Below are 13,743 nucleotides of genomic sequence, written 5' to 3'. Positions count from 1 at the left end.
TGCAGTTCGTAATGTGAATAACAAACATGGAAACATGGGGCAACTCTTAGTGTGCAGTTCGTAATGTGAATAACAAACATGGGAACATGGAGCAACTCTTAGTGTGCAGTTCGTAATCTGATTAACAAACATGGAAACATGGGGCAACTCTTAGTGTGCAGTTCGTAATGTGAATAACAAACATGGGAACATGGGGCAACTCTTAGTGTGCAGTTCGTAATCTGATTAACAAACATGGAAACATGGGGCAACTCTTAATGTGCAGTTCGTAATGTGAATAACAAACATGGGAACATGGGGCAACTCTTAGTGTGGATGGTATGTGAATGAAAAAAACAAACTGAAAGCCTGGAATCAGTCTGTACAGTAGATGTGCCTCTTTATAAGAGATCCAAGTAGTAATATATAATAACAGCTGTTATAGACGAAGACGTTAAACCTTGGAAGAATTCAGAGTGCACGGAAGAATAAGATTAGTTGTTACTACAAATGTAAAGTAAATTATTTAGGGCAATTTCATCAAGAAAATGAGAAAAATCTACATTTCGTCAGTCTGTACTAAAACCTCGAGTTTGTAACTATATCTCGTCAGTCTAAAGTAAAACCTCGAGTTTGTAATTATATTTCGTCAGTCTGTATTAAAACCTCGAGTTTGTAACTATATTTCGTCAGTCTGTAGTAAAACCTTGAGTTTGTAACTATATCTCGTCAGTCTGTAGTAAAACCTCGAGTTTGTAACTATATTTCGTCAGTCTGTAGTAAAACCTCGAGTTTGTAACTATATTTCGTCAGTCTGTACTATAACCTTGAGTCTGATAACTTCGCTTAAAACACAGCAGTCACATGCAATCATAGTAGCTTTATTAAAGTATTAACTGAACCAGTAAACGATCCTTCTATTTGTAACACAAAGAAAACGTGTTAAAGAAAGCATACTTTAAATTAGTACATTGGTTTCTAAATGAATAGATTAATTAAGGATCTCATTGTCTGATAACTTAACAAAATCCGTTTGATTCAAATGACCATTTCAATGATTTGTTTATACAGATATATGCTTGTTAATAATCGCATTTTTAATATAATACTTAAACCGTTAATAAAGTTTATATAATTAATTTTAGGCGATTTTCAAATAGTGTGTACAAACATCATAAGCTTCAAACTCCCTTGAAACTAAAACCAGCCATCGGTTTTGTTTTTCTAGCGCTTTAAACAGCAATTTTGTAAACATGGTGATTTTTGGTCATCGGGATGAAGTGATGATAAATCTGATGGTTTCAAACCAGAGTACAAAGTGCATCAAGTTTGTTTACGTTATCAACAGCGTCGTATTATTCGGTTTCATTTTATTACATTCCACTTTAAATAAATCATCAATAAAACAGATCATTTGGAATGTATTTTTGAATAATGTAGGTGAAAAATCGACCCATAAAATAATACAGGAAGATAAATCATCTGAAAATTACAAACCAAGTTACAGAGTGTTTTTGATCAGCTCATAATGTGATTCTAAGAGCATATGAGTGAAAATAAATAAGAATATAACAATATGTCAACCACACTACACTTGCTACAACCAGCGGCACGGTTTCGTTTGATTTCAATTTCGCGCAAAACTACACGAGGGCTATCTGCGCTAGTCGTCACTAATTTAGCAGTGTAAGACCAGAGGGAAGACAGCTTGTCATCGCTACCTACCGCCAACTCTTGGACTACTCTTTTACCAACGAATAGTGAGATTGACCGTCACATTATAACGCCCCCACCGCTGAAAGGGCGAGCATGTTTGTTTGATGAGGATTCGAACCGTGATCCTCGAATTACGAGTCGAGTGCCTCAACACCCTAACAGCGCTGGGCCGCTAATGGTACGGAACCAACCCCTAAACTAAAATAGTTTGTTTTGTTTTTATACAATAATCCTATCAAGCGAGCAAGTTTCCTGAAGTCAACTTATAAAGTCAGGGAGTCTTCTAGAATCAATTTATTAGTCACGATAGGTTTCTACGTTTAGCCCATAAAATAAGCTAGCCCTTGGAAATATATCCCCCCAAAATAAATCACTTCATTATGATCATAAATCGCTGCTTGCTAACTTACTTCTATATTAGCATAACGTATTTCTTTACTCAAATAATAAACGTGTAAAATAAAACTGATTGGAATGGATTACTGCTCTAAACAATCATCACAGCAAAGAGCATTCTTGGATAACTAGTAGAGACCCACAAAATGTTTGTGGTAACACTAGTATCTTTATTGTAACAATACTTCTCTAAATACGAAATGTCTAGAATAACACACACACAAAATTATTGCAGACACCAAAATCTGTAAGTCCACATGTCTTAGGCTTATGATTATTTAAGCCTTTATTAACTACGGCTTATATTCAATAAAGAGATATTTTTAATACTATAACTTGTATAAGTTTTTTGCGTTTAGTTAGGACTAAACTTTACCGTATTTAATACTAACAATAAATATACTTATAATATTATCCTGCGACCTAACTTTGTACTTTTCTAAAAACTTTGATTTGCTTTTAATGTGTGTGTGTGTTTTGTTATAGCAAAGCCACATCGGGCTATCTTCTGAGCCCGTCGACAGGAATCGAATCCCCGATTTTAGCATTGTAAATCCGTAGACTTACCGCTGTTCCAGCAAGGGAACTTTTTAATAGGTAATTCTACAAAATGTCTACTGCAGTATATTTACATTTACTTTTTGTCTGCATTCATTGAAATGAAATGAGTAATATCTCTTAAAGACTCCTTGTAATTAGTGGCTATATCTTGAAAATATGGTAGTGATTACCCAAATTAAACTTCACTAATGTTTTTAGTTTCAAAGCATCATAAATATGTTACATTGGATTTAAAACAATGACAAAGAAGAAAGAAAGTTCAACATCTACAATAACATGCATAACGTCAATAGACATATTACAAATGTTAAAAATTCAGTTTCTCACACACACACACTACTTATATGTACAAGAAAGGACACACTCGAGAAAAGTGGCCACAATATGGGATTGGCATATCCAATACGTAATCAGTTTTGATTGAAATTCATGTTGATATTTTCTGCAATGTTTTGAATTTCTATTTCTGCTTCTCAAATTAAGATGATACGTAACCCAGTTTATTTGAGCAATTGTGTGTGTGTGTTTCTTTTGAAAACCACTAGACATATGGGAGGTGCCCATGTGCTTTCATCATGTTTCATTAAGACCATAATAAAGATGAATAAAAGTTAGCACTAAAATAACATAATACGACTCGGAAACTTTACAACCATGATTTGACAAAGTCAGTAAACAGCAGCCTACATTATCACCCAGCATTTACCCACACTACCGCCTTGCAACATCAAAATTGCCCAGAAGGAGCTCACACAACAAACTTTGTGTGGCAACTTCTTAGGAAATCTTCCACTTGGAAGTCATTTGTATAGTAGACCACCTTGGGTGACCCAAAGAACACCAAGTTCTGACATAAACCACAGGGCTCCTCCAAACACACTTTCTAGGTCACTACCTATTCTTTTATATCCTACTGAGACTTGACACCTCTCAAATAGAACGTTCTCTTAAGGAATGTGAAATCACCTAAACATAACCACACCGTTATCGAACGCCTGGCGGTCTGTTTCGTAAGGATAATGAAGAATCTACGAATAGGGTCTATCAAACACACTTTAAGGACTTGGAATCAGCAGAAGTACAAAGATATGTTCACAGGCATAATATTTATTTGTCAGTCGCCATCTTTATTTTGTTTACGTTTAACGGGGAACACATGATATACAGCTAGTTACAAAATTTAGCATTTTGACAGTAGCTAGTTGTATATATACATAAACTGAAGGAAGTGTTTAAGCTTTATTGAGCATACAAAAGTTAATAAAATGTTGACAGCGTTATTTTTATAACACACATAAAAGAAAAATGGTTGCATTATAGTCCTTTATTTCTTCAAGGTCCTCTGAAACCAATCTTCTAAAATAATATGAAACCTTTCACAAGAGTGCATACTAATGACATCACATCCGGACTCCCTCTGGCGGTTCGTTTGAAGTAAACTGGATAAAGGAAACAGCCAATTATGTCATTAACGCTACGTCGTGGCACCCCACATGGGAGGAGATACTGTCGTTCTGATGTCAAGGCACTATCACATGCCACCATTTATCATTAAATGTATTTCTTTTCACGACTTAGTGAACCATTGGAAACTGGAAAGCATAAATTCGTGGTCTTTCAAGTGACCGAAATATGAAAATTTGGTATCCAAATATAAAATCCAATAACTTTGTTTTTAGCTCAGAAACATACCTTGGTTTCATTAAACATTAAAGAGGGATACTGGAACGTATTAATCACAAACTGTCCAATAATCTGAGTAGTTCTTCAAGCCCAGTGTGTTTATAAAATCTGTAAAGACGATCATTTCCAAAAAAATTAATTAATTAATCTTGTGCTCTTCGTTTACAATTTAGAAGTAAACGAAACTTCGATCCTCACAGTGCAAAATTATTTATACGATCGCTTGAAAAATCGGTAATTGAGAAATATTGTGACTCAATTATCAATGTCATTCTATACGAAATTAATTCACACTGTTGATAAAAAGTTGCACGTCTTTACTGATGTGCCTATCCACGTTTCATATTTTCAGTTACGTAGTTGCGTTGCATCAATTTTTTTTTCATTGATGACCGTAATCACACACAAATGACGGCACATTTTCCAACTCTTTCAATGTCAGTGCTGCCACCACCACAAACAATAACATCTTAGCGTAAAACCCTATGCTATATATTAGTGATTGTCACGACAACCTAGGCCTAAAAATGCTTTCATTATAGAACTTGTTTTATATATTTCTTGTTAAAGGTGTAGGAGCTATAGATCTTGTCCATCCGTTTCTTTTGCACAATAGACATGCTCAGACATGCTCAGACTTGCTCAAGTGGTATAACAAATTTTTAGTAATACTGTTCAGGATAAACATCGCTAAATACGAACATTTTGAATATTCGACATCAAATATATTTGTCCTCCGTATGATGTAGCTTTCAAGTGTTAACATGTTCTCTTACAATATGTGGCTAGGAGTAATTCAGATTGGATATTTCAATCTCATGCGCTCGTGAAAGAGCCCGTGTCAGATATTCCTAACATACAGATATAACACTTTCTAACTTGACAACTTAACAGGAAGAGAGAGGAGAAACCGGCCAGCAGTGTCCGCCGCCACAAATACTTTGTCCGAATTTTCAAATGAATAAATGAATTGATTGACACTCATAATTATAAATGCTTACAGTGTTCAGCGGAATCGCGTCTCGAACTCTGGACCCTATCAATGTGCAGTCGAACATGCTATAGCCGTTAAACTACGGTTCCAAACAACGGAAGAAAATGCCAGTTACCATCCGTCAATCAGCTATTTCTTATCACAAGTGAACGAATAGTCCTAGATTATTTTACATCTGTTAATAATTACTTTTATGTTTGTATTATTCATGTTCTCACACCCCCAGTGGCATAGTCTGCGGACTTAAATGCTAAAGACTGGGCTTCGATACCAGCGGTAGGAGCACAGCTAGTCCATTGTGTAGCTTTGTGCTTAACTACAAACAATTATTCATTTTCTTTTATCATATTTCTTGATCCTAAATTTGCGACTCAACTAGACCGAGATCCCTTTAATGTGGTGATACGTTTTCACACCTTAACCGTAAGCATTAATTTTTCATCTTGGATTATTGTATCCTTCAAACGCGGACTTAAAAGAGAGACCAAAACCAGCGAAAATACTAAGACTGACTCTGGTACAACTTTCAAGATGGTTGTAAAACGTGACGTATTTTGAAGATGTTCGAGAGCACACGGTAGATGTAATTAATGTTTGAAAATACTCCACAGGTAACGTGCTGTGACGTCGCGCATCATGATAGAAGATCCGTTATAGCAGTGTTCTTTACTGGCTCAAATTATTGTATATGAAGGTATTAATTAAATATCTGAGCATAAACAACAACCAGAAGTTTCTGAATAATAAAAAAGTTATAATAAAGTATACAACCTTTACAAAGTGATTCGGCAAAGAGAACAATGGATCTATTTCCAGATGACATTCTTTAACATCTTTATCACAGTTTTCAAGATCCAGTTATGTAGGAGCAGGATTTGCTTCAGAAGAAACTTTTTTGTTTAACTTTTGGGTTGCTTTTTGTTTGTTTGTTTTTATAACTTTCTTTCCTTGAATATCCTACTGTGTTCACATCCATATCGACTGCATTTATTGTTTTTCAAAATACCTTATAATTTAGCAGTCGCATCAAACATGCTGGCCCTTTCAGCTACGGCGGCGTAATAATGTGACGGTCAATCCAACTATTCGTTGGTAAAAGAGTAGCCCAAGAGTTGGCGGTAGGTGGTAATAACTAGCTGCCTTCCCTCTAGCCTTACATTGCTAAATTAGGGACGGCTAGCACAGATATCCCTGGTGTAGCTTTGCGCGAAATTCAAAACCAAACAAACATTTAGCAGTTGTAAACGTAGGCAATCTTACCTGTTGGGCAATGGCCCGGGGCCCCACATATGGAAAAGTCCCAGATGCTCTATGCCTTTTAATCTACTTCTGGATTTTCTTATCATTATGGGGCCTCATATACTGAATTCTGACTGAGGTTCAAGAAAAACTAAGGCCATCCCTGGTTGTGAGTGACATAGGGAAATAGAATCGTCTTCTGATGCTTTTATAGAGCCCTAACTTCATTTACTACACTTTAAACAGGAAACGCCAGAGACAAAAAAAAGCAACTGACAGGATGTTTGTTCAGAAAATTGAAAATATTGGTCAAAGAAAAGCAGAATAACTCTATAGTGAAAAACGTGACTATCATTTTGTCTTTATGCGCAGGACGGAATTCCTATATAAAGCACATATAATGGATGATACATACTCCAAAATGTATCACTAATCTAGGCCTTGTTAAGTTGCTAATTTAGAGTTAAGATTACAAATATTTATATAAGGATAAAAATTAAAATAATTTACTGAAAAAATCCAACTTTGATGTAATAAATATAGGACTTGAAAACTAGATTTTTTACTAACACTAATCTATCAATCTGAGTTTATTAGATTTGTTGTTGTTTTTTGCCGAAAATATTTGATACAAACTTTGCGTGTTTAGATTTTAATGTACTTAAAATAACTTCTGAATAAAAATAAATTAATAAGAAAGAGTATATAATAACGTATCTATTACATCCAGTAATGACGAGGCCTTCCATCCAATACTGGGGCTCTTCAGGCGGATAGGATACGACCGACATGGTAACGGTTGAAAAGCTTGTTTGTTTTTTAATTTCGCGCAAACCTACCCGAGGGATTACCAGTCCCTAATTTAGCAGTATAAAGCTAGAGGGAAGGCAGCTAGTCATTACCACCCACCAGAACGTTTTTATGTGACGGTCAAACCCACTATTCGTTGGTAAAAGAACAGCCCAAGAGTTGGCGGTGGGTGGTAATGACTAGCTACCTTCCCTCTAGTCTTACACTGCTAACTTAGGGACGGCTAGCGCAGATAGCCCTTGAGTAGCTTTTCACGAAATTTAGAACAGTCCTTTTGGATTCAGGTGTGGTAAAAAATACTGCAGTCAACATAACATGTCGATACAAATCATAAAGTACCAATATTAACACAACATTTTCAAGCTCCAGGTGTTTAACTTAGTTCGTGATAGGTGGGAACATTGACTCGTAAAATACTATTACTTTAGGCTGTACTAACGGGCTCCAATACACAAAACTATGCACATAATTTTGTCTACAAACCTGTTCGCCAGGTATGATTGCTAATTATCAAGCATGGCTGTAACGAACTGTTAAGGGTTACTTTGGTGTGGGTATATTAATAACTATTTTATGGTTAAATAGCTAGTAAAAGGGTAAGTAATTTAAATATCATATATTTGGAATATGAATATTGATCATAGCACTACCAGTTGCGTCGAGTAAGCAAAAATGTTTTTAATCGCGAAATCAGAAACGTTTTTTGGTTTGTTTGGAATTTCGCGCAAAGCTACACGATGGCTATCTGCGCTAGCCGTCCTTAATGTTTCAGTGTAAGACTAAATGGAAGGGAGCCAGTCATCACCACGCATCACTAACTCTTGGGCTACTCTTTTACAAACGAATAATGGGATTCACCGTCACATTATAACGCCTCGACGGCTGAAAGGGCGAGCATGTTTGGTGTGACGGGGATTCGAACACTTCGTAGGAAATCTTGTTTCTCTTTTAAATCTACAGATAATAATTGTGAATTATTTTCATAAATGTTCCTTAAAAACTGTTTACATTTAGACCCTCAGATAACCAGTCGAACGCCTTAACCGATCTGGCCATGCCGGACCAATATCGGAAATGACAAACCTGTGTTTATACACTATCCAAAGTAACTGTCCATCCCTGGTCTAAAGAAAGAAGAATCTAAAAATTGGCAAAGAATTATGACAGACATATCCAATGGATTTCCTGATATACGTTAGATATCAGCAGATATATATATATATATATGAAATAATTGGTTATTATATGACAATGTATTTGAGGGTCACCGGATATATATTTGAGTTAAATTATTATTAAATGACAGGGAATTTTATAGTCATCGGATATATATGTGGGATAATTCGCAATTAAATATCAGTGTATTTAATAGTCACTATATACATTGGAAATAATCCATAATTAAATAATACTGTATTTGAGAGTGAAACTATTATTTAGTGTGTGAAAGTAATAGAATAAACATTTCGTTCAAAAGCAAATAATATTATTTATTTGTCGTATTAAACGTATAGTTTATCCTACTTGTAATTAAGATTTTGTTATGAGATACTGAAAGGAAAATTCAGACTTGGTTCAGTTTCCAATTAACAGTAATTATTATCTAGTTCAAGACTGAAAGACTGTCCTTCACTCACCTGCGCTTGTTCAAGATACCTCTCTAGCTCCCAGTAGGGGTCGCTCACAGGTTGCACTGCCGCCATAATCTGTATAAAGCGTCCATCCGCTGTCAACTTCTGTTAGAACCAATAGGAATGGTACTACCACGAAAGCTGTTAATCTTTACAGCCTGCAACAGATTGTAAACAAACAGTGAGGAAGGAAGTTAAAAATAGAAACAAATTTTGTGTTTTGTAGATTTTGTGTGACAACTAAAGAAGCATTAGTTCATGTTGATATAAAGGCCAGGAACGTTTTGTGTCAACGTCATTGGATTGTTAACGGCCACATTAAATGATGTTTATGATAGTAAGTGCTATCCTTAACTCTTTCAAGATCGTGGCGCATTTTCGTTTAAATGTTATCTTGTCTTTTTCCCAAATCGTGGCGCATTTTCCTTTAAATGTTATCTAGTCTTTTTCCCAAAGCGTGGTGCATTTTCCTTTAAATGTTATCTTGTCTTTTTCCCAAATCGTGGCGCATTTTCCTGTGCGTAAAATGAAGTTTCACGATGCGTTCAAACTTAGGTCACGTGCTCTTAAATAATGTAAGAGCTAATCAGCGACCCTAATAGACTTACTGGCCCACGTTCCGACGTCAACAGCCAAGTGTGTTCCATATGCTTGTTCAGATGGTCGTATCGAGTATCAGAGCTTCGCGTTCTCATGTTGGTTCCCGGTTGCCACTTGCCAAGAAAAGCGGCTGGCCAGATACAGAGGTCGCAGTGTAGTCCTTGTTTAAAATCTCTGTAGAGGTGTTTTTTTCTCTCAAGGGAAGAGTGAACGAAGGAAAGAAATACGCTGTATTATCTGGTAAAAGTCATGCCTAGTCATGTCATGACGATATAATCGACGATCAAACTCAGTAGCTCTTCTTATGTGATAGTCTTATCAAAATCTAATCAAAGCCGAAATATAATAGCTTCAGGTGTAGTTCAGTTTTTAAAATAAACTTAATAATTGTCGAATCTTTATTAAACAATATGCTTCACTAACTTTGTCATTGTCTATGTACGATATACTATGCATACAACCATACCGAAGGAACGTGCGATAGAGTGTATGAACACAAACATACCCAAGTGTTTGTGTTTATTTCAACTACTCCTTAGGGAAATTTATATTTTACATGAAATAACTCAAATTATAAGATATATGAAGGTGGGGCTAATTAATTATCGTCTAACACATTAGCCAAAGGAGCAAAATAATCAGTTATCAAAAGCTCTGAATAAACGTATGCTAGCTCTATTTATCAGTACTATGTTTGTTTGTTTTTGAATTTCGCGCAAAGATACTCGAGGGCTATCTGCGCTAGCCGTCCCTAATTTAGCAGTGTAAGACTAGAGGGAAGGCAGCTAGTCATCACCACCCACCAGACTCCTCTTTTACCAACGAATAGTGAGATTAACCGTCACATTATAACGCCCCCACGGCTGAAAGAGCGAGCATGTTTGGTGCGACCGGGATTCAAACCCGCGACCCTCAGATTACAAGTCGAACGCCTTAACACGCTTGACCATGCCGGGCCATCATCAGTACTAAAGAAAATAGGTTGTGAATTAATAAAGCTAATTCTGTATATTACACTTACAAGAGCTACACAGTGTTATAAATAGTTAAACAAGAAAACCAGAACATATAAGGACCAGAATGAATTGAATTAAAACATGGGTACCGTGGCAACAGTATTTTTAACCCTAAACTCCATTATATCACACGAGGATCTAGCTTAGTTCTAAGTCCATTTATTAAGATATATGAAACTAATTCTAACTATTGTAAAACCATAAATCACAAGTAGAAAGTCAAACGTTTTATTTTACAAGAATTATTGTGAATAGTTAATGAAACTAACTTTGAAGAGAAATGGCGATTGCCATGATGGAAACCCTGCAAAAACAATTTGTGTACATATACGTTCAACCACTGCGACACCTGTTACAGTGTGATCTGTAACGAGTTTTAACTTCATAACGGGTAAACAATGTGAATTTTACCAAGTGTTAACCTTAACGCCACTACTATACACCTAATAGATAACTATAACAAAAATCGCATCGAAAAAAAAATAAACAAAGCATGTCAAAATTGCACCAATTGTAGAAAGTCTTAAATGTAACATTTAAAAAAAATAACCAATCAAAAGTATTATTAGATATACACCGTCTCTCCAGATATCCAGGTTTTTTTAACAAACAAACTGTCTTAATAACAAGCCCAAATACAAGTTTCCTGGTTCAACTTCACATCCAATCACTTCCTAGTGGCTTAGCAGTAAATCAAAGATTTATATAAAGTTAAAAATTGGATTTCGATACCTGTTCTGAACAGAAAACAGATAGTCTATTGTGTAGCTTTGGGCTTAACGTCAAACAAACGAATATATTCACTTTTCGCACCATGTTATGGACGTTGTGGTTAATCCATTAATATTAATTAACACAGAAATATATTACCTATCAATACAGTTAATGATGTAATTTATCCAGTTCAATTTTATATTTGGCATAATATATATATATATACATATAGGTAAAATACGGAAATCTTGTTAGGAATGTATAGCTTGATTACTATAGTGCCTTCTATAGTCATGTATGTATACATTAGTTGACATAAAAGATTCTAAACCAAATTTCTATCAGATTATTTCACGTCACTTGTTTTGTACCTTTAGCCAAACGTGTCAAAGTGCAATATAGTGTTTCAACGTTTTAAGGAACTTCCGTTAGATAAGATAAAATAGTTTAAAACGAATGATAAATGTACATAAACAATAATTTACCAAATTGAGTAATATGAAGTAAAAACTTTTAAAAACATAACAATCTTACTTGCTAAGTATGATCCAGTAATCGAGAAAAAAAATTGGAAGGAGGGAATAAGAAAGAAAACCAAGGTTAAATAACACATGCATAACGATTGGCCATCTCAACTACTTAAATAACACATGTATAACGATTGGCTGTCTCAACTACTTAAATAACACATGTATAACGATTGGCCATCTCTGCCACCAAACAAGCACCCTTACACAAACCTGGTACTTGTCGTTTGATCACTTTTCTGTAGTTCATGTTCAAACTGGAATCTTCACCACAAAACGTCCTGTTGAAACCTCTGTTCCAAACAGAAAATTCATCATTGTAATGTAGGTGGTAGAACAAAACTATCTGACTTAGCCTCAATCCAGACAGAAAACAATGTATGCGACCCTTAGTCAGCCACGTGTTTACATGAGAGAAGATGCTGCCCCAAGTATTTTTCTTATGGGTGGAGGGCACACAGTTCGTGTTATTTACACATTCTCTTCAGACTTTTGTTTATAATGATATTCATTTACACGCGCCCTCTATTTTTCTGCAATCATACAAAGTTTGTTCTAATGACTATCGACATTTGTAACACAATAATGCATAATTGTTAAGCCTCGTTGATATAAATAAATTACAGTCAGTTATCCAAGGTTAAGGAAAAGTGTTCATTTCCAGTTCCAATGCAGCTAACTTATTATTATTTTGCCTTTTCAGAAAATTATTTTAAACGTAGGCGTTTAATTTTCAAATTAGCTGACGAAACATCAGTAAACGTCTTCAGATAACCAAAACGTCATATATAACTTTATTGGAAGGCCATAAATTCCAAGAAGAATCTACTTGACATAGCTTATGGATTTCAAATAGTGATTTGAATAACAAAATCCACTTCACGAACAGAGAAACTTACTCAGTGAATTATAATCACATACAATTTACCTAAGTTTAATACTTTTATCTATCAGATAAAAATAAAACTATCAAAGTACAACCTCCAAAGTCTTACGTTATTTGTAGAATAAATTTGAACGGAAACATTAGCTCTACTTCAGTAAAGATCTTTACTATATCTGAACATAAAATCCCATAACAATTCTCTATGTATTATAATTTAGTTTTAATACTTGAGGAATTCACCTACATTATAGCAAAAGTTTATCTTCTCATCTTTATAAACAGTATTTTTCCTAAAAAAAAAAAAAGAATCGCAATGTGAGAGAAATATATAACCAGGTGAAGTCCGTGGGGTTAAAATGCAAAAAAAAACCTTCATTTTGTAATAGAGTTTATATTAATTAATTAATATAAAGATACGTGAATTTGAAGCTTCAATGTCCTTGGTCAGTCATAAAGACCACCAGATGAATTCTTAAAGCCACTTATAATTTGTAGGGTTAAAACTATACATTTAAAGATACCTCTATCTTGGGTATCGATATGAATTTTATCTATACGATTCTAAAAGAGGAAAGTCATTTGTTTTTTACATAAGTTTACGACTGGTGATATAGAATCGTCAATGTCTAGTTGGAGCATGTGAGGTCTCTTAACCTGGACAGAACTTAACCATTTTTTAACTTCGAACACTTTCTTTCAAACCTCTTAAAGGGAACGCTTGCACTTCGCTTCTTTGTGGGTATTTTGGTATGTAAAGTCAGGTGCACAAGACCTCTTCCTCCAACGATTTGTTTAACTATTTGTTTGTTTTGAATTTCATGCAAAGCTACTCGAGAACTATCTGCGCTAGCCGTCCCTAATTTAGCAGTGTAAGACTAGAGGGAAGGCAGTTAGTCATCACCACCTACCCTCAACACTTGGGCTACTCTTTTATAAAGGAATAGCGGGATTCACCGTAACATTATAACGCCCCAACGGCTGAAAGGGTGAG

At 35.1% G+C, this 13,743-nt stretch overlaps 1 protein-coding gene across 2 annotated transcripts in view; it reads right to left on the bottom strand.

Moving 5' to 3' along the window:
• Positions 1-13,743, bottom strand: part of LOC143231073 (stAR-related lipid transfer protein 13-like) — a 170,774-nt gene that overhangs the window by 123,299 nt on the left and 33,732 nt on the right. Inside the window, exons 1-2 of one of the 2 annotated variants that reach the window (XR_013016766.1) lie at positions 12,080-12,203; positions 9,016-9,167 (exon numbers count right to left, since the gene is read on the bottom strand). The gene's annotated coding sequence lies outside the window, so the exon portion shown is untranslated. Of the gene's footprint in view, positions 1-9,015; positions 9,168-12,079; positions 12,204-13,743 lie in introns of those variants that run through there. The other variant, XM_076465607.1, reaches the window with a different exon arrangement.

Source organism: Tachypleus tridentatus, chromosome 10, assembly GCF_004210375.1.
Source record: "Tachypleus tridentatus isolate NWPU-2018 chromosome 10, ASM421037v1, whole genome shotgun sequence".
In the NCBI taxonomy this organism is placed as follows: Eukaryota; Metazoa; Arthropoda; class Merostomata; order Xiphosura; family Limulidae; genus Tachypleus; species Tachypleus tridentatus.
Note: the sequence above shows the minus strand (reverse complement) of the source record. Positions and strands in the feature narration are given on the sequence as shown.